This window comes from Mobula hypostoma, chromosome 26 (genome assembly GCF_963921235.1).
Source record: "Mobula hypostoma chromosome 26, sMobHyp1.1, whole genome shotgun sequence".
Classification (NCBI taxonomy): domain Eukaryota; kingdom Metazoa; phylum Chordata; class Chondrichthyes; order Myliobatiformes; family Myliobatidae; genus Mobula; species Mobula hypostoma.
The window spans coordinates 37,545,124-37,563,782 of record NC_086122.1 but is presented as its reverse complement, the minus strand read 5'-3'; the positions used below and the strand labels follow the sequence as shown (position 1 = coordinate 37,563,782).

General features: G+C 44.7%; 1 long non-coding RNA gene across 2 annotated transcripts in view; it reads left to right on the top strand.

Annotated features, from left to right (window-relative positions):
• LOC134338263 (uncharacterized) overlaps positions 1–18,659 on the top strand; it is a 60,196-nt gene that overhangs the window by 21,905 nt on the left and 19,632 nt on the right. For both annotated transcript variants that reach the window (XR_010016180.1, XR_010016179.1), the window contains one exon: positions 1,985–2,078. This is a non-coding gene — a long non-coding RNA (uncharacterized LOC134338263). The remainder of the gene's footprint in view (positions 1–1,984; positions 2,079–18,659) is intronic.

Sequence of the window (18,659 nt, the reverse complement as noted above, 5' to 3'; positions counted from 1 at the left end):
GTTAAACTTCTGGTTTAAGATAGCACTACTGAACCCACGCGACAGTTCACTGGTAGTTCAGAAGGCAAGACATTTGACTAAATACATTACTAACAACACCTTTCCAAGGTCAATTGTAGTAAATGATCACCACAAACATTGAAGAGGCGAGCGAAGGCGCAGTGAATTGGAGGGATGGACCGTGTGGAATCGGTGAGGAGAGGTTGAGCCAGAGGAGTTTCGAAGCCCGTGCATTGGGTTGAGTGCAAGACTCCAGCGCTCTGGGTGCTGAGCCAGTTTGGAGAAATCGGGAGCAGCTCTGGCTGGGTGGTGACATCCGAGCCCAGAGTGTGCTGCCGGGTGGCGTGTTCTAGGCCCAGAGCCTTTCACTGCGGCGGTGCCCAGGCCCTAGTGCATGGCACATTACACTACTTGGGCAATTTCAATGATACTGGGAAGACAGGGTGTCGGGACCAGAGGTGAGAGCTGATTTAACTCACTTGGCTACGATATTCACTGCACTCTCCATGGCACTGATGCTATGAAGACTGCCTCCTGCTGCTGTGCTCCAGGCCTGCTAATATGATAGACTGATACTGAGGCTTGGGGCCTACGCCGGGGTTCGGACCTGAGGACTCGTTTTGGTTTGGAATGTTGTTGCTGGCTTTCACTGTTCGTATGATTTGTGCTTTTTCTATCCCCTTCTCTGCGCATTGGGCGTTGGCCTTTATTAAATTGGTTCTTTCAGGTCTCTTGCTTTGAGGCTGCCTGCAAGCAAACAAATCCCAAGGTTGTATAATTTATACACTCTTTGATAATAAATGTACTTTGAATCCTGAATCTTTGAACCTTTTGCTTCAGGGCACCTTAGCCTCTGTAGTGCTGAACCCTGGAGAGTGTTCGTTCATTTGTTCTGCTGGAAGACCAGCCAGGTTTGGGCGGACCTTTCCCAAGGTGTGGTGGGCAGAACTCTGTATGGAATCTGAACAGACCTCAACACAAGTCGGGGCCATGAAGCCGTACACTCTGGAGCAAGAACTGAACTTCAAAGAAGCTCTCAGTGTTGTGGTGAAGGGAGAGACGAATATAGAAGTACTTAGGAATCCCGACTGCCCGGATTTAGTTCCTCACCTGCTGTATCTCAGCAAGCAATAAAAGAAAATAACCTGAAGAAACACGCAGTGGGGGCGATGAAATAGAAGACCACGGGGACAGGGCTTACAGATCTGCCTTGGCAGCTGAATAAACAGACCGACACTTCACTGGTCAATGTGCGAGGCTCAGACTACAGTGACATGGGAAACCACGTCACTGTAAAATAAACTCGACTAAGTCACCAATTTATTAATTATGATCACATCAGGTCCCAAAGGCTCTTGCCTCCATCTCCCTCTCCCTCTCTCTCTCTCTCTTAACCCTCCCTTCCCTTCTCTCTTTCTTTCCCCTCTTCCTTTCTCCTCCTCTCTTTCTCTCTCCTCGTCCCCCACTCTCTCTCCAGCCTCTTCTCTCTTTCCCTCCTCTTTCCTTCTTTCCCTCTCTCTCTCTCCCTCACCTCTCTCCCCTCTCTCTCTCTCTCTCTCTCTCTCTGTACGTGTACACAAGTATATATTTCTCTTTCCTGTAGTGTAAATTTATTATTTCATTTATTTAGTTTTCAGGATCTTGGAGCCCACCTTATCAATGAAATGATTGTGGTGATCATCTTCTTAAACCACTGCAGTCCTTCTGAAGAATCAGTTGCACAGTACGGTTGGGTAGGGGTTTCTGGATTCAGACCCAGTGGGCCATTGAAGGACAGGCAAGTGACGAGAGTGTCACAACACTCCCACAAGAAGGCGACGAAGCACCTTTCTTTGACATTTAGAGCTATTCCCATCACCGTCCCCCACCATCTTGGGCATCGCCATTGATCAGAGAGTTAAAGTTCAAAGTTCAAAATGAATTTATGATCAAGGAACATATATGTCACTATATACAACCCTGAGATTCATTCATTTTCTTGCAGGCATTCACAGTAAATACAAGAAACACAATAGTATCAATGAAAGACCGTATCCAACAGGATGGACAAACAATGCGCAAAAGACAACAAACTGCAGGTACAAGAATTTAAAAAATAATAATAAATAATAAATAAGTAAGCAATAAATATTGAGATCATGAGATGAAGAGTCCTTGAAAGTGAGCACGTGGGTTGTGGGGACAGTTTAGTGAAGGGGTGAATGAAGTTATCCCCTCTGGTCCAAGAGCCTGATGTTGGAGAGGTAATTATTGTCCTGAACCCGGTGGTGAGGGTTCTGAGGCTCCTGTACCTCCTTCCTGATGGCAGCAGCAAGAAGAGAGCATGTCCTCAGTGGTGGGGTCCCTGATAATGGATGCTGTTTCCTGCGACAGCTTTTCATTGTGTCTTATAAAATATGGTGTATTATTTGTAAATGGATGACAAGGTTCCAGAATACTTTCAGATGGAGGTGTGTAAGGAAGAGGGACCCAGTGATTCCCCTTTGATCAGGGCCTCTGAGCACGAATAAACCACCTGCAGTCTGAATTGTTTGATGGTGGAGAGCTGCTTTGTTGCAACATCTGAAACTAGTTACTTTGATTTCCACTCATTTCCTGTTGGCCAGAGTTAAGTCCACAAATGGACCCAGGTAAGCTTTATTCCTTATTTGCTTTGTCTGTGTTCTGCTTGATGTTGTGTATTTAATATTTGAATAATATTGTAAATATATTGTTTGAGTAAGCATTCTTTGTTAGTTTACATTATTCATTCTCCTCCCTCCCACACACAAGCAGCAGCCCCCCTTCCGCACTTATTTCAGCCAAAAAAAAGCATCAGCACCCTCCTCCACCAAGCCGGCAGTAGCAAAGCCGAGAAGAAAGACCAGGATCTGCAGACAACAAAAACTAATCATTCACCCGATAATTCAACGTACCACAGGCTCTCTCTCTCCCTAATAAAGGGACAGAAAGGTATTCCCCTTTCACAGCAAGAGGGGATGCCAACAAAAACAAACAATTCGCTGATTTACGGTGGACTGTACAGGGCTGATAGGCTGTACAGGGAAGAGAAGAATATAAAAAGTCAAGTTGCAGTTTCAAAAAGAGCACTAATCTATATGCTGTTGATGAAAAATCTGATAGTAATGAGAATGACACAGGACGGTGTAGTCTTGAGATTTAAAATGTGAAAACTAACAATAGACAGGCAATATGGCTTACACCAGATAATACCACAACAGTTTTCAAGGGTGGCATTGGAGAACTCAAACATATCAAGTGTAAGGTAGTGATAAATGGAAATGCCACACCCAAGTTTTACAAGGCCTGTCCTGTTCCTTATACCATCCACGATAAAGTAACCAGTGAGCTAGATCACACAGAGGCAGAAGGAGTTGAGTGGAGCCCATGGTCCCAGTCGCTAAGGATAGTGGGTCTGTCAGGATCTATGGTGATTTCAGGTCATCATCAAGCTAGTACTAAAAGTAGATCAATGCCCTCTGCCCAGCATAGAGGATATCTCTGGAAACCTTTCCCGAGGGAAAACTTCAGTAAAGTGGACTTGGCTGAGGCCTACCTACAGCTGGAGATAAAAGAAGAGTCCAAAGTGTTTATCACAATAAACACTCACAAAGGGCTTTATCACCATCATAGGTGATGTTGTGTGAGTGAATTCACCAGAGAAAATTACTGTTAGATATGAAGCAGCTTCTTTATTCAACAAAACAAGGTACCATATGGAGACGATTTCAAACAAAAGGTCTGGCTAGTCTAACGCGGGGCTTAATATTTTATATGTTAAACATCAAATTTACCACGTTCCACATCTACAATGCTTTCTTTGAAACTGCACACAAACTTCACAGCTCCCAATTTGCACGCACACCACAGGCGTGCAAATGAATTTTAATCAGCATTGTCTTCTCTGGGATTCATGACTTTTAGGAATCCATTCTTCAGAGCTGCAAATCAAATCCACAATTTATACTCAGACCTGAAGATTGGTGGCCAAAGTCATTTGCTAAATGTAAATGTGCCAAACCCAAAAATCACTCTAACAGTCCCTCCTCTTGGCTGACTATCACCCCTAAATGACCTGCTTCATCTTCCAAAGCAATTAGTAGATTATCTGCATATTGTCAGCTGGTCAACCAGAAGAGTGTTAGGATGAGCTTTTCCAAAGTCTGCGCCATGACCTTATGAAAAATGGTTGGGCTGTTGTGGAATCCCTGGGGGAGTCTGGTCCACATATACCGATGCCCACCCGGGGTGAAGGCAAGTCGGTCTTGGGACTGAAGTGCTAAGGGGAGCCTCCAAAATCCATTACCGATATCCAGGACTGAAAAGAACTTTATGTTCTGGAAAACAGGCCATTCAGGATTGTTGCAGGGCTCACCACAATGCAATGCCATTTCAGTGCGGTCTTGTTGAGGGCGGTAACCGATATGATCCATCGGGCTTCTTTACTAGTGATATAGGCGAGTTGGTAGTTGACAGTTTCTCTGAGTATCCTCTGGTGTTTTAGTTCCTTCACTTTACCCTGTCAGTGCAGCTACACTGGCTATGTTGTGTTCTCTGTTGGCTGTCCGTGTTCACTGCCCCTGGCTTGTCCATATTATTTCAACCTTTCCTGAATCCATAAAGGCCCCTGCATCCTTTAGGTGTCCAGTCCAAGGACAGAACTCTGATTATTTGGACAAACCCAGAAATACACTGGAAGCTGCACTCTGCCAATTTCAAACATCTGCAACTTGCGTTTCTCTGCTTTCACTGTTTTCCCTCCTGTGCCCATAGTATAAACAGCCTGTCCGGTTGTTGGCAGTTATTGATACCGATCCCCTGCCATCCACAAACATATCGCATTGCCGGCCCCCTAACAGTGCTGTTGTGTACATCCGCGGTCACCAGCACTGGCAGAGGGGGCCACTGCCACATCTTTTTCTGACCTAGAAGCCATCTTCATCAGTTCTGTGATCTGATCAACAGTCAGATTGCTCAGACTGGGTGCCGAAGGGGTGAGAGATTGCATGTCTGTTGTGACTTACACCTAATTTTCTTTCCTCTTTTTTGGACACTGCCTCCAGCCAAGTCCCGATAGGCCACAGCTGTAACATATCAAGTCATTTACCCTCCCACATCTATTCCAGAAGTTCCTTGCCATGTGCCCCAGCTGCCAGAATACGAAACAACCCCTCTGGGACATCACAGCAGCTGCATCCACTACAGCCACTTTACGATTTCTCTTGCACTTTCTGTGGTCTATCTCACTGGCCCAAGAAGCTATCACTGAATAGGTCGACCCCACCATTATGCCTAAATCTAAAACTTCCTGGTGGGCTGAGCTCAGGCTTCGTCGTTTTCAGGAAGACTTGGTCGTCCCTCCCTGGATTATCCAACCCGGAGTACTCCTCATACGCTCGATACTTACGTTCTGCATAATCCATGGCTGTCTCATCAGCTTTTTGAGTCACTGCCATTATCGTTCCCCAGTTACTCTCACCTCCCCCCAGTCGCTGCCTCACTTCCCCTTTAAAAAAGCGATACCTTTCTTCATTGCTGGCATTCCCAAAAGTTGCCCATGTACCATCCTGTCCCACATATTCCTTGGGCATTTCACCTTTACCAACACGTGTATATCTTTAGGGTGCATCTGGTGAATTTCAACCATTTCCTCGAGCTTGTGCCAGAATTCTGAATTCCCACATGCAACTTTAAGTGAGGGCAACTCTGATGAAATGCTCTGTTTCTCCCCAGGGGTGAAGGGCTTATGAATCGTTATAATCAGGGTCAAGGGCTGGCTCAGATCGTCAGGGTTCTTGACTGCTCTGATCAGACCTCAGTAGGTGCCATCTGACAGATATTTCTGGGTAAATCCTCTCCCTGAAATATCTCCACACTAATTCTCACATCATGCAAAATATAAAAGACAGGTACCAGTTAAACAGCACATGCTTAAAACTGTAGAGTATGTACTCCGCAAACTGCCTCTTTTCAGCACCTGAACTCATAATGCCTGCTGTATTCCCTGAATCTAACTGTTACACCAAGGTGCGTGTGTGCACACGCTCACACACACGCTCGCACACACGCGCGCACGCACACACACACACACTCACACACGCGCACACACACACGCGCACACACACACACTCACACACACGCTCACACACACACACGCACACACGCTCACACACACACATTCACACGCACACACACACACACACACACGCACATTCACACACACATTCACACACACAGGCACACACACACACGTACACGCGCGCGCACACGCTCACACACACGCACATTCACACACACACACGCTCACACACACGCTCACACACACACACACACATACACACATTCACACACGCGCGCTCACACACACGCACACACAGAGGCACGCACACACACACGCGCGCACACGCTCACACACACACATTCACACGCACGCACACACATTCACACACACACACGCACACACACGTGCGCGCACACACACGCACATTCACACACAGGCACGCACACACACAGAGGCACATGCACACACACACACACGCACGAAAGAGTATACACACCCCCCACTGGTGTCCCGAACCGAACCGAACCTTCAATGAAAACCCTTTGCATCTAGTGGTTCCATCTCTCCAAATTACACACAAAGTTTCATCTCAAACATAAACACACATGCACATGAAAGCACTACATTTATATCTACCAGTTCAACTCCCCATGCTTGTGGTACTATAAGACCATAAGATATAGGAGCAGAATTAGGTCTGAAAATTTACAAAAGAGGACTCTCTTCTTGACGTATTCTCCCTAATTCACATTGAATGTCTCCCTATCATGGGTGTTCCAAAGGGAAACCGGAAAAGACCGCAGCAATAGCCAGTAACTTCCCTTTGGACTTGGAGGCAATTGGATGTGGCACAACCGAGGCGAGGTGAGGCTGTGGGCCCATCACCAAGAGCAACGAAGACCCGAGGTCAGGTACAGGCCGAAACGAGGTGGCAGGGTCCAGGCCTCAGAGCATATTGAAGGGACTGAACTCAAAGTTTGAATGATGATTTAGGCGCCGGGTCACATTGAAAAGGTCAGGGTGTCAGGGCCCGAGGACAGTCTTTGTGGACTTCAGTTCAGAACGCTATTTGCTTGCATTTATTGTTTACAAGATTTGTTTTTTTCTCTCTGCACAGTGTTCTTTTAAAATGGGTTCTTTTGGGTTTCTTTGTTTTATGGTTGCTTGTTAGGAGATGAAGCTCAAGTTTGTATAATGTATACATACTTTGATAATAAATGTACTTTAAACTTCCATCTCACCTGCCAGCAAGAGTGATCCCCTTTGCCGGGAAGGACATTACGCACAAGAGTAAGAGATCCTCTGCAGTGATTAAATCTTTAGGCCTGAATGGGACAATTTAAAATTTACTATACTGTGGATGTCTGTAGATAATCGTTGTTTTAGATATGATGACTAGAGAGCAATGCGTTACATATTTGAGTTGAGATGCATTCTCTATTGAGTTGGAGTTTATAGCTTAGAAGGAAGGAGTGTTGTGTGTTTAATATTTCAGTAATGTTTGTGAATATATTGTTTGACTAAGCATTCTTTGTTTACATAAATTATCAGTGTAAGAAGTACGTGAGTGACGTAAGTGTGTGTCCCTCTAAAGTAAAAATGAAGCATGCACATTTCCTTGGGCTCCCATGTTTTTCTGTTGATTAGCTTTTGGAGGTACAAAACCTAACAGCTGAGCCCTCTCCTCCCCTATCTCCCACTAGCTCTTTACTTTATAAGGTAGTGGGATGTTGGTTAATCAGTTCTGGACTGTACAGTCTCCGTGACCTGGCACCAAATCAAGCAGCGTGTGAGCGGGAAGTGGGGATGTATCCCACTGATAACTCACGTGGGACCATGGGGAATTATTGGCACTTGGCTGACTGCCAGTTTGAGTCTAGTGATTACTCCCACAATCCACCTGCCATGTGGGGTACTTATGGGGATTTCTTGCTGGCCAACCCACATTTAAGTGGGAAAACTTAAAATGTCTAAAATGTAAAACAGTCATCACAGTACTCTAAATGTAAGAGTCAGTTTAGTTCCTTAGCTCAACAAAACAAAATTCTGAGTCACCAAACCTCTGTACCTGCTCCCCATGCAACAATATCCACTGACCCATAAATTCCCCTGGCTCTCCCTGCCTCCTCTTTCTTCCACCTTCTAGAAACGTCTTTTCCTCTCTCCTTTATCACACCCTTCCACTGTCTTTCTCTCTTCCTGCTTTTCACACACCTTCCTTCGCTTCCTCTCTCTCTATCTTCTCTCTCTCTGTCTCTCTATCCATCTGTATGTGTGTGTGTGCCTGTGGAGGGGTGTGTGTGTGTCTGTGTACACATGCGCATGTGTGTGAGATAGACAGAGATCAGAAGACTCAGTATTATTCCCCAGTCTCACTGAAGTCTGCAGTACTGTACTCAGTCCTTCACTTTATGAGCTGGGAACTGCAAATAATGATGACTAAACGAGGCTCAAAGGGACCAACAGTGTAAGACGTTGACTTTCCCGGGGCAATTTGGTCCAGAGAAAGGTAAACATTCCCACACATGTTCCTGTTTGTGCAGATGAGAGAGAGGAAAACATTGGTCTTGGCAACAGTCACATGGTGGGCAGGACAGGGTGTGTGTGGGTTAAATAAAGGCCAGCGAGCAACATGGCTGATTCATGATTTAATATATTTGACTAATACCCAAGGTCACAAAAACAGAAGTATAATTTTTGTTATGAGTCAATTCTGAATTTACAAGAAAATCCTGGTATTCATGCATAAGGTCTGGCATTTTTCCATCAGTGAAACAGAAGTTTGTTCGAGTGTTTGGTGATTTTCTTGTGACTGCATCAGATTCCTACATATAATGATTATTCTTCACATTTGCAACCAAATCCTTGCCCTTGTCTACCATCCAGATAATCTGACAATCCAATTCCGTTTGTAAAGAGATTCTGTAGATTCTGGAAAACTTGAGCAACACACACAAAATGCTGGAGGGAACCAGCTGGTCATCCAACATTTATGAGGAGAATCAATAGCCGATATTTCGAGCAGAGACCCTTTATCAGGACTTGAGTGCTAAGAGAGTGAAACTTATGGGAACAAGTTGTCCATAGTGATGGTTGTCACCATCATAAAGGATAACAGCTTGAAACATTGATTATTTATTCCTCTTCATTAATGCTACTTGACCTGCTGCCTTCCTCCAGTTTTCAGTGTGCCAATCTAACTAATGCTTTACAGAGTATGGTCTCCAGTGGAGGTCTGTCTGTGAGGGAATCCTCCCATTTCCCTTTGAGCACCTGGAAGTGGAGAGCTTTTCCATAAGTTCATTGATGCTGACCATCAACGAATTTCATCACCTTGAGGAAACCACTTGCCACATCCACAAAGAGTTTGGCTCCACTTTCAGGATTAAAAGGGGCTTCTTCTCAGTTTACACCTCTGCTCCAAGCTCGAGAATTCTGGACACCACTATGGGGCTGTGGGTTTGTGGTCTCACAGACAAGTAGGAAAATGAATTGGAAAGTCCTTTCGTGAATGAATGGGAAAACCCTTCGCTGGGTGTTGGACCTGGACAAATGTCCATTCAAAGGACCACCTTTTCACAGATATTGGTTATTTATGTATATTTTACTTTGTTATGGTCTCATGTACTGAGGTTCAGTGCAAAGGTTTTATCGGAATGCCATACAGACGGATCATTCCATTCATACTGTAAGTGTAGTGAGATAAAACAAAAGGAAAACAAGATTCATTTATTATCAACAAATGCATAAATTATACAAACTTGAGACTTGCTCACAGGTAGCCACAAAGCAAGAAACCAAAGAAACCAAATTAAAAAAATAAAATAAAAGACCAACACTCGATGTGCGAGAGAAAGAAAAAAAATACAAATCATGTAAATAACTGAAGAGAACAAAACCATTCTGAACTAAAATTAAGTCTTCAGCTCCAAACCAGAGCAGCCCGGAGTAGGCCCAGAGCCTGGCTTATCAGTTCATTGTATTAACAGGCACGGAGCACAGGAGCTGGGGCAGACTTCATAGCCTCAGTGCCATGGAGATGGCCATCACCGAGAACAAGTGAAATTGACTCTCGTTCTGACCAACACCCTGCCTCTTCAGTCTACCTGGGCTGGCGTTTAAATTGACCCAACAACGGAACAGCAAAAAGCTCCATGCCCTGGAGAGAGGAGTGAAGACTGCAGACAGTGAACTAAATCAACTCTCAACTCTGATTTGGAGTGGTGTTTAAATTGTCTAAACAGCAAATTGTGCCTTGCACTAGGACCCAGATGCCGGGCCTGGATCACACTGCCCAGTGACTCACTCCAGGCCCAGATTCTGTTGCCCAGTCCAAAGCCGCTCTCAGGTTCTTCAAATCAGCTTGGTGCCCAGAGTGATCCAACCTCGCTCCTGGGCCAGTTGAACGAGCATTGGAACTTTTCTGCCCTAGCCTCAAATTCTTTCAATGCCAGAGCGATCCAGCCTCGCTCCTGGGCCAACTGCATGGGCCTCACAACTCCAACTGCAACGATTCTGCAACAAACCATCTTGGCAATAACAGAATGCAGAACATATTGCAGAGCAACACACACGAAATGCTGGGGAAACTCAGCAGGTCAGACAGCATCTATAGAATTGAATAAACATTTGACATGTCAGGCCGAGCGACATGCAGAATATATTGCTGCAGTTATCACTGGAGTTGAAGTACGTGGTGCTTACAAAAGTACATAAGGTGATGACACCACAGGTTTTCACTTGCTAAGCAGCTGAGTGTGTTGTTATATCAGCCCAGGGGTTTGGATATCTCATTTTCCTCCCAGAGATTATGTAAAGTTCAAAGTTCAAGGTACATTTACTATGAAAGTGTGTATACTGTATGCAGCCTTGAGATTCATCTTCTTGCAGGCAGCCACAAAACAAAGAAACACAGTAGAATCCACAAAAACCCCCACACCACAAAGTCCAAGAAACACACAGTGTGCGAAAAAGAATGAACAAATGCTGCGAGTGGCAAGAAAAACCAAAGAAACAACCCAGGAGCCGGAATCACTGTTCCCGAGAGTGAGTCCACAGCCACAGAGCCGGCTGAGGTGCTGCAGCCGGTCCAGGAGCTCGATGGTCGCAGGGCACAGTCACAGAGCCAGGGTCAGCAGTGAGACGGGTACCAGAGGCTGTAGAACACAGTCACAGAGCCAGGTTCAGCAGTGAGACGGGTACCAGAGGCTGTAGAACACAGTCACAGAGCCAGGTTCAGCAGTGAGACGGGTACCAGAGGCTGTAGAACACAGTCACAGAGCCAGGTTCAGCATTGAGACAGGTACCAGTGGCCACAGGCCACCGCTGCAGAGTGGGTTCAGCGCTGTGACGAGTTCTCCCAGAGTTCTGAGCTGAACGCGGTTCATCTCCTAGTCTCGGCCTCCCATGCCTTAATCTTTTTAATCTACTTGGTTCATCTTATCTTAGTAACGCTCAAGCACACCTGCCCTCCTGTGAGCCTGTTGTCTTGGTGATTGGCAAAGGCTCTTAAGGCTCACCACCCAGGGGAATTGTATCTGGAAGAATCACTTGCTGCTGGAAGCAGCTCACAGTGAGTGAGCTGGGACTGACAAGTAGGTTGTGTTCAACCAGAGAAAGAAACCGCCAAGGATTTCCTGAGATTCTTTTATCAGTCAGAGAGCAGCAGTGGTAACGAGGGAGCCCCACTTGAGTGGGGCCTTGATAAGTGACAGGAATTCAATATTAATCCTGTACAACATTCTTTTAACAGCACAAATTAGCGGCCTAGTTGATAAATGATCACTTAAAACCTTCACTCTCAGTTTGTTTTTAAGTCACTTTCAAGAATTACGATAACAATATCTTGGATTTTGCATGGCCTCCTTAATGTGGCAAAATGGTCCATGATCGTTACTGTCATTCAGTGCACAGGATGATCCAATCGGGCTGGTGTCCTAAAGCTCAGTCTGAAAATGTAAATGAAGGGCTTGTAATTAGAAAGAGAGATAAAGATGCAGAGAGCTTTAAGCATGGAATTTCCCACAGCACCAGGTTCAGGAACAAGTATTAACTTTAAACCATCAGGCTCCTGAACCACAGGGATAACCACTCACATCAACACAGAACTGATTCCACAACTATCGACTCTGTGAAGGACTCTGTAGTTCCTGGTCTCAATATAATTTATTTACTTACTTACTTATTTATTATTTGCTTTTTGTATTTGCACTGTCTGTTGTCTTTTGCACATTGGTTGCTTGTGAGCTTTTATGTGTAGTGTTTTTCATTTTATCGATTGGATTTCTTTGTTCTACTGTGAATGCCTGCAAGAATCTCAAGTTACTATATGGTGACTTATACATACTTTGTTAATAATATTACTTTGAACTTTGAACTTTGAAACTTGGAGCCTTGAGATCTAAAGGCACAGCCACTGATGGAGGGGGGGTTAAAATCTGATGAGAATTTGTCACCCAATACTAAGATTAAAATGAGAACTTCTTTCGGGATCTAGAAAGAATGAGCAGTGAAGTTTCAACAGGTAGTGGGACAGGAAAGGGTTTAACAAGGTGAAGGAGTGTGACCACCGAAAACTAAGATGCAAGTTCTACAACCAAGGAGCTGGTGAAACTCAGCAGGTCAGGCAGCATTTGTGGAGGGAAATGATAGTAATGTTTCTGGTCCGGATAAAAGGTCTGTTTCCCTCCACAGATATTGGCTGACCAACTAGTTTCCACCAGGTTTGAGCACTAATGAAGGGCCTTGCCCCGAAACGTCGACCGTTTATTCATTTCCGTAGATGCTGCCTGACCTGCTGTGTTCCTCCAGCACTTTGTGTTAGTTACTCTGGATTGCCAATATCCTGTAGAATCTTGTATGTTTCTGAACTTCACTCCACATTCCAGTATCTGTGGTCTCCTATGTCTCCATTAAAACCCAGCTGGAAAGACTGCAACAGAGGGTGTGTGTGTGTGTAGGTGTGTGTGTGTGTGTGTGTGTGTGTGTGTAGGGGTGTGTGTGTAACTGTGTGTGTAGGTGTGTAGGTATGTTTGTGTGTAGGGGTGTGTGTGTAACTGTGTGTGTAGGTGTGTAGGTATGTTTGCGTGTGTGTGTGTAGGGGTGTAGGTATGTTTGTGTGTGTGTGTGTGTAGGGGTGTGTGTAACTGTGTGTGTAGGTGTGTAGGTGTGTGTGTGTAGGGGTGTGTGTGTAACTGTGTGTAGGTACGTTTGTGTGTGTGTGTAGGGGTGTGTGTGTGTGTGTGTGTAGGTGTGTAGGTATGTTCATGTGTGTGTGAAGGAATGAGGCAAGTGCAATTGATGGAATTTCACCATTTCCGCTCTCAGTGTAAAGTAAAACGAGACTTTATTGAAACTGGACATTTCGGAAGCACAGGATAGAATGAAGTTCTTTACAACCGGTGAAGTCTTTGAAGGTATTCCCTCTTTTAAAGTAAGAAAGTGGAAGTTAATTTAGATATTGCAAACTCCATAAACATTAAACCGAAAACCATTGAGTCCAGACATTTCTAGTTGAAGGATAAACATCGGCTCAGATAATAGTGGATAAGTCCCTGCTCTTCCTCAAGTTAGTGACATAGAATTTTTTGACCCACCTAGGAGAGCACAGGGGCCTCAGGCAGGGGTTCCCAGCCTTGCTTATGCCATGAGCCCAAAGCATTAAGCAAGGGATCCATGGACCAAAATTTGAAAGCCCTAGAAGTCATGTCTGAAAATCAAAGCTGCACAAGACTATCAGCCCAAGTATCTATGTTTATGTCATTGTCTCTTCTATTAATTGCCAAAGTAATTAACCCAATACAAGTTACTTCCAGACTGAGCTATTTTCAGAAAGATAGCAGACCATGTATTTTGACTGGGAGTCGGACTCCTGCCTCTTATTCTAAATGACCATTTGCCCAGAGACCAAAGTCTTGACTGATTAAATCACATTAGTAGCCTTAACAACAGAGTGTTAACTCTGTATGGGCTGAATGTTTACACTGCAACATTTCTGCATTCTGTCATCCATTATCTGTTGAAAGGAATTACAGAGTTACAATGTAAGGACAGGCCTTTCAGCCCGACAGACCAACGCCAGAGGTCATGATTGTTATGAGCATCGTCCCCAATTCATCTTACCCATCCTGATTCCAAAGGGAGTGGAAACTCCAGCTCTGAACTGACTCCACAACCTATCGGTTCACCTCACCAGCCTATTACTTCCCCCTGGATCCCCTCCTCCTTCCTTCTCCCCTATGTTCCACTCTCCTCTCCTATCAGATTCCTTCTTCTCCAGTCCTTTACTCTTCCTACCCACCTGGCTTCACCCATCACCCTCTAGCAAGTCCTCCTTCCCCTTCCCCCAACTTTTTATTCTGACATTTTCCCCTTCCTTGTCAGTCCTGAAGAAGGACCTCAACCCAAAACGTCGACTGTTATTCCTTTCCACAGATGCTGCCAGACCTGCTGGTTCCTCCGCCACGTCAATCTTTGTGTGTAGTTTTTCGTTAATTCTATTGTATTTCTTTGTTCTACTTAAATAAGTCGTGCAAAAAGAGGAAAAAAGGTAGTGAGGTGGTTTTCATGGGTTCAATGTCCATCCTGAAAACTGAGGGGAAGAAGCTGTTCCTGAATCATTGACTGTGTGCCTTCGGACTCCTGTACCTCCTCTCTAATGGCAGCAATGAGAAGAGGGCATGTCCTGGGTGGTGGGGGTCCTTCATGATGCATGCTGCCTTTTTGAGGCATCTCTCCTTGAAGATGTCCTGGGTATTATGGGGACTAGTGCCCGTGACAGAGCTGACTAAGCTTACAACTTTCTGCAGCTTATTTTGATCCTGTGTAGTGACATTGCCCCCTCCCCCCAGACCAAATAGTGATGCAGCCAGTTAAAAGGCTCTCCACTGTACATTTGTAGAAATTTGTGAGTTATTTTGGTGACGTACAAAATCTCCTCAAACTTCTAATGAAATAGAGCTGGTGTCATGCCTTCTTTATAACTGCACCGATATATTGGACCCAGGTTAGATCCTCAGAGATCTTGACACCCAGGAACTTGAAACTGCTCACCCTCTCCACCTCTGGTCCCTCTATGAGGACCGGTGTGTTTTCTCATCTTACCCTCTCAGAAGTCCACAGTCAGTTCTTTGGTCTCACTGACACTGAGTGCCAGGTTGTTACTGCGACACCAGTTTTAGAAATACTTTAGAAACAGTGACAGTAATAGATTCAACAGGATGTTCACAAGAGACTTAAATCCAAGTTAAGCAGAAATTTACACACACTCACACACACACTCACACACTCACACACTCACACACTCACACACACACACACACACACACACACACACACCACACACACGCCACACACATACTCACACACTCACACACTCACACACTCACACACTCACACACACACTCACACACTCACACACTCACACACTCACACACTCACACACACACACACACACACACCACACACACACCACACACACACCACACACACGCCACACACATACACACACACTCACTCATACACACACACTCACTGATACACATACACACACACACTCATATACAGACACACACACCACACACACACACACACACACACACACTCTCATACACACACACAGACAAACACACACACACACACTCTCATACACACACACACGCACATACACACTCACTCATACACCTAGACACACACGGACACACACCACACGCGCACACACATGCACTCATACACACACCCATACACACAGACGCACACGCAGACACTACACACACACAGACACACACTACACACATACACACACACAGACGCTATACACGTACACACACTCATACACACACACTGATACATACACAGAGAGTTGCTCATAATTAGCTATTTGTCTCCCCCTTGTGGTCATATGCTGTATTTCTCTCACTCCCAGCCGAGACGCTGTGGTCAGTCAGTGTCTACAGAGAAAACTCAGGTTAAGAACACAACATGGTAGGAAGCCATTAGGCCCTTCCTGTCTGCCATCAATGCCATCAATCCCACTCAACTTCTTAATTCCTTGCAAGCCTTCACCTTACTGTCCAATTCCCCTTTTATTGTTTATATGGCTTACCCCACTAACGGATAAATTACTACACTCAATCAGCCTTTCAAGGCATCTTTGGGAGAGAAGAGGAAACCATAGACAGTTTATAGAGAGGGGCTAGGCATATTTTCACAGGGGAATATGTTGACTTCTCACAGTAACAGTCAAGGTCAAGTCCTATAGCACCAGTTGCTGCAACACTGAACCGTCCTTCTAGGTAGATAACCTCACTGCCTGATTCCATAACAAACGAGAACAGCGAATTATCCAAAATCATTATCTGAAACTCGATATGAAGTCCCAACAACCTTAATTATTTTTCATTTATTTATTGAGATACAGTCCTTCGAGCTGAACCATCCAGCAATCCCCCAGTTAAATGCTCCCTAATCACGGGATGATTTTCAGTGACCAATTAACCTACTAACTGGTATGTCTTTGGACTGTGGACGGAAACCCACACAATCACAGGGAAAATGTACAAACTCCTTACAGACAGTGGTGGAAATTGAACCTAGGTCATCTGTACTGTAAAGCATTATACTAACCACTATGTTACAATGCTGCCCCATGGTTAGTTGGTCACGATTAACGTTAAATTAAATAAACTTGGGTTTTCCGGCATTTTCTATTTTTATCCAAGTTTGTCGACATCTGAAGATCTTTGATTTCTATAGGAGTTGGGATGTTATGTTCAAAGTTCAAAGTAAATTTCTTATCAAAGTACTCCTTTGGTATTCTTGCAGTTGTACAAGTTTGGAGAGGTCACACCTGGAATATTTTGTTCAGTTTTGGTTAACCTGTCACAGGAAAGGTGTAATTTAACTGGGAAGTGCTCAAAGCAGATCGATGAGATAGTTGCGAGGACTCCGATGGAGAGGGTGGGCAATCTAGGACTTCATTCCTTAGAGTATAGGAAACTAAGGGGTGATCTTAAAGAGATATCTAAAATGATAGATAAGGTGGATGTGCGGAATCTTTTCACCAAGGCATGAGTAGAAAAGGATATAGAGGTTTAAGGTGAGATGTGAAAGATTTAAAAGGTTCCTGAGGAACAATGCACGGTAGCATTGTAGTTAGCACAAGTTTACAGCACCAGTGTCCTGCTGTCCACTGCTGCCCATAAAGAGTTTGTACGTTCTCCCTGTGATGACATGGGTTTCCGCCGGGTGCTCCGCTTTCCTCCCACAGTTCAAGGGGATACCACTTGGTGGTTAATTGGTCTTGGTAAATTGTCCTGTGATGAGGCTAGGTTAAATCGGGGACTGTTGGGCAGTGTGGCTGTAATGGCTGGAAAGGTCGATTCTGTGTGGTATCTCAGTAAATAAAAAATGAAGTGCGAGCCTATGTTCAACTCCATTAATCACCAATTAAAGCATCGAGGAAGATTGAGACATCGCGGCGACATCGGATATTCATTGATTCTATAGTGTTTCTTGTATTTACTGTGATTGCCTGTAAGAAAATGATTCTAAGGGTAGTATATGGTGACATATATCTGCTTTGAATTGAATTGACTTTATTTCTTACATCCTTCACATACATGAGAAGTAAAAATCTTTACGTTACGTCTCCATCTAAATGTGTAATGTGCAATCACAGTAATTTATAGTAATTTATAATGAATACAACAGTCAATGTAATATAGAATACACTCAAGTCAGTGTGAGTTCATCAGTCTGATGGCCTGGTGGAAGAAGCTGTCCCAGAGCCTGTTGGTCCTGGCTTTTATGCTGCGGTACCGTTTCCCGGATGGTAGCAGCTGGAATAGATTGTGGTTGGGGTGACTCGGGTTCCCAATGATCCTAGCACCTGCACTTTTGAGCAGAGGATGTCGATGGGTAGCAGGATTCACTGCAGCTTATGATATGGACAGCATTAATGGAAGATTCATAAGGATCACAAGCTTTTGCTCCAGCACCAATGAGTGATGTCCTTAAAAGACGGGCAACTGAATGCCAAGGGAATTCCATCTTCTTCAGCCCTTTGGTTCTCCCAGCTATCACCTCACAGTGTTTCACAGAATACCCCATTCTTCCTTCCCCCACCGACCTTCCTTCCCTCCCCCTCACCTTTCACCTGCCAGATTGAGCTCCTCCCCGTCCCCCTTCCTTTCCAGTCCCGATGAAGAGTTTTGGCTCAAAACCCTGACTGTTCATTTCCCTCCATAGATTCTGCCTGACCTGCAGAGTTCCTTCAGCATTTAGTGTGTGTCAATTATGATATTCATCTTGTCTTCAATCCGATAAGAGAAGTATATAACTTCTAATATGAAAATAAATCTTTTAAAGCTGGAACACTTCTACCTCCAGAGTACAATAAAGGAGCCTCTGCTCTCATTTTAACAGATCTGTCGCCACCTGCTGTTTGAAACTGATATTGTCATGAAGCAGCTTGGCAGATGGAGTGAATACTGTTATTTCCTCTTCAGCCTGTTACCTGTACCTCTTCCTAGAGATGCTGCCTGGCCTGCTGTGTTCACCAGTAACTTTGATGTGTGTTACCTGTACTGGAGCACAGGTT